The sequence below is a fragment of the Oncorhynchus mykiss genome, chromosome 17 (assembly GCF_057628025.1).
Source record: "Oncorhynchus mykiss isolate SJ-2025 chromosome 17, ASM5762802v1, whole genome shotgun sequence".
In the NCBI taxonomy this organism is placed as follows: Eukaryota; Metazoa; Chordata; class Actinopteri; order Salmoniformes; family Salmonidae; genus Oncorhynchus; species Oncorhynchus mykiss.
The window spans coordinates 3319181-3322436 of record NC_143038.1 but is presented as its reverse complement, the minus strand read 5'-3'; the positions used below and the strand labels follow the sequence as shown (position 1 = coordinate 3322436).

The following is a 3256-nucleotide window of genomic DNA, read 5'->3' as shown; positions in this document are numbered from 1 at the left end:
TGGAGGCCACACAGTATAATTTATTGCTGCTTTCTACATATTATCAAAGCCACTGAAACGTATACTGCGCCATAGATATGGGTTCAAATAGTATATGTTTTCTTTCCAATACTTATTTACCTGCTCTTAATTGAGCTTGCCTGGCAGAATGGAACCAATAGAATAGTCCAAAAAGTGCAAACCCTGTCAATCTGGCACTCCAGGCTGGCTCAAGCAACCTTCAAAGGCATTTGAAAGAGAACCAATACTAGTTGAACTCAGGTCTGTTTTGACCTCTGACCTTGAGATCGCCTTGTATGAATGACTGGCAGAATTCCCGCACACGCTCGTTGGAGATCTCTCCCTTGGGCATGAGCCACTTCATATCTGAGTCTCCGTCATAAATGCCCAAAGGTCACGTGAAGTCAGGCTGAGGTAGCCCAGAGATTTCTCATTGGACTTCACCCCGTGTACCAGCACAAACAGGAACTGTGACAAAGAAATCAGGGTAATGTTCAGTAGAGCACACTGTAGCAAATACGTTTGGCAACAGAAACTAAAACTAAAATCTGTGATTTTATTGGACGAGACCAATGTCAAAAGTAGTGCACTATATATAATATACAGTACATTGAGATTCTGGGACTCAAAACATCGGACTCCATTGATCCAATTTGCAAATTAAATTCAAGATTCAATGAAAGAGTTGATTCAAAAGAGCCAATTCCAAATAGTGGATTAGGGACATTATCTCAAGATTTGAATCAAATGGCCGATATAACAGAGGTTTTGTTGAGTCGCTCTTTTCAGGTCCAGTTGCTGCTTGCCTGCTCTCACCTTCCCAACAAATTCTGGGGCCAGAGCTCCTAGTCGGTCCTTGAGCACTTGATAGTCACCACTCCCCCTGTTGATGAAGAGCAGGAGGTGTGCCTTCACCTCAGACTGGAACAGACCCACTGCTGTCTGAGAGGAGAGGAGAGTGAGAGAGCTATAGGAAATAGATATCAATAGATATGTGCCAGTACATTAACTGTCTGTAGGTATAGTCTGGTTATATGACTGAACATGACAGGCTAATAATACAAAGATGTGCTGGCAAGATGTAATCATAACCAGGCTGGTATAACTGTTAATAGGTGCTGTTGTATAGAGTAGTGTGTAAGGTGTAGATGAACAGTGCTGTGGTCAGTGACTACCACTTGGTTGTACTCGGTGATGTAGCGAAGCTCGTTCATGGTGATAAAGCGAGCAAGGCCGTCCGCCTCCACTTTCTTGGTCTCAGAGAGCTGAAGGTTGTCTTGGTGGTTATCTGCCTGAACACACACACATAAATCACATTTTTCAGTTGATATTTTCTTGTAAATTTGTAGTTGTAACGGGAGTCAAGCAGGTGATTTCTGATGGACAAAGTGAAAGGTGTGGTGTAGTAGTTTACTTTTCTGAAGATGGTGACAGTGTCAGACACGATGCTGAGTTTGGCCCATGCCTCCTTATCGCTGCACAGAGCCACAGGGATATGCTTCACAGACTTAGCTGCCTCCACAAACTCCTTGTAGCCAAAAGTCTCATCAGAGGGAGTCTGAGAGAGAGAGGGAAAGAGATTGCGAGATTGCGAGAAAGAGAGAGAGAGAGAGACAGAGAAAGAGAGAGAGAGAGACGGGGGGCAGAGAGAGGGGGCAGACAGAGAGGGAGAGAGAATGTTTGAGTCTGTTAACACTCACTACAGTGATATACTATTGAAGTCTGTTTTTGAGATTCAAATTGCCACTTAGCCCATGTGAATTTCAGTGAATAATATTTTGGTCCCTTGTGTTTGTTATACAATCATCCTCAAAGAATGTCTTGAAATAATATTTTGGTCCCCAGCAGGTACATGGCAGTCCACCATTTACTCTCTCTCTCTCTCTCTCTCTCTCTCTCTTTCCATCTCTCTCCTCCATCTCTCTCCTCCATCTTCTCTCTCTCCTCCACTCCTTTCTCTCTATCTCTCTCTCTTTCTCCTCCACTCCTTTCTCTCTGCACCACTCCTTCTCTCCACCCTTCACCCACGCTGTTTACACTTGTTTACAGCGACCTCCTCTGTGCCAATTCCTCAGATGCATCCTCATTTCCTTGTCCAGCGGCCTGCCATCCGCCAGCCAGCCATCGTCCCCCGCATGACAGCGATCGTCCCCCGAGTTTGGCCAAAGGGCTCGGGCCGCCACTTGACACTCTGGGACGTCCGCCTACTATCCTCAAGGCAGCGCCAGCTAGTCACTTCATGTGCCAAGTGTGTGGCCAGCCACAAGAAATAGTTTCTCGCCAAACCTGACAGCAGCTGGGACTGTAGCTACGAACAGTCAACAGTGCACAGGAAGGAATGCATGTTTTTTTTTTCTCGTCTCAAATCTGAGTTATGGTTTATATCTGGCTGGCCCCATCCGGCTGCACGTTAGTGGTGTAGCGTCTAGCCAACGATGCTAAAAATCTGCGTTACATTTCCCTCCCTCCCCTCCCATCCTGCCCTTCCCACGCTTGTTTCCTGTCTGACCTCAAAGAACCCGATGACGACCACCTCAGAGGCTTCGATGAAGGCCTCGGCTGCAGTGACATCACTCAGGGTTGGGAGGGCGTTGTCTGTAGGGAGAGAGAGAGAACGGTGTGGGGGGGTGGGGGGGGGGAATGATTGAATTAGTTGGACAAGCCCTAACCCAACTACCTACCACCATTCCATCTCTTTGGAAACATGGAGAGGAAAAATCCATCAATCTGTAGAATGGCTCTCAGGAAACCAGTCATAGGCTCAATCCCAATGTCAATTTCAGCATACCATTTAGAATGAAGCAATGTATTGGGCATATATATTCTAAGGGGTATACTGGTGTGCATATCGTAACATAGAGGTCAAAAAGATAGAAGAGAATATCACACCATTCAGGAAGGACTTTAAAGAAAAGAAAACAGGAAATAAAGACTAAAAAGACGTCTAGGAAATCTAAAAACATGTACGTGACCAAAGGCAAAGAGATTCTCACCTTCAGCTATGACTGAGGCAGCCAGGAGGGAGAGAATCAGAGAGAGCAGCGGTGCCATAACTTTATCGGCAGGCTGTAGACAACAAAGGGCCTCAGAAAAGTTTGTCCGTTTTTGATTCTATGCCGGACGGTTGAGTTTTAGGTTGGAGTCTGTGTCCGTCTGTCCATGTGTCCGTCGTGTCCCTCCTTCCGTTCCTCTGTACCTCAGGGTCTGCCACACGGCCGTTTCCTCGTGCTGCTGATTGGTGCCTGTATGAGAAGCT

General features: G+C 46.3%; 1 pseudogene across 1 annotated transcript; it reads right to left on the bottom strand.

The window, feature by feature from the left end:
- LOC110495102 (endoplasmic reticulum resident protein 27-like) lies at positions 1 to 3256 on the bottom strand (annotated as a pseudogene). The gene is made up of 6 exons (XR_016488130.1): positions 2994 to 3256; positions 2510 to 2595; positions 1415 to 1558; positions 1176 to 1292; positions 817 to 942; positions 1 to 468 (listed from the first exon to the last, which is right to left on the bottom strand). The product of XR_016488130.1 is annotated as an endoplasmic reticulum resident protein 27-like (transcript).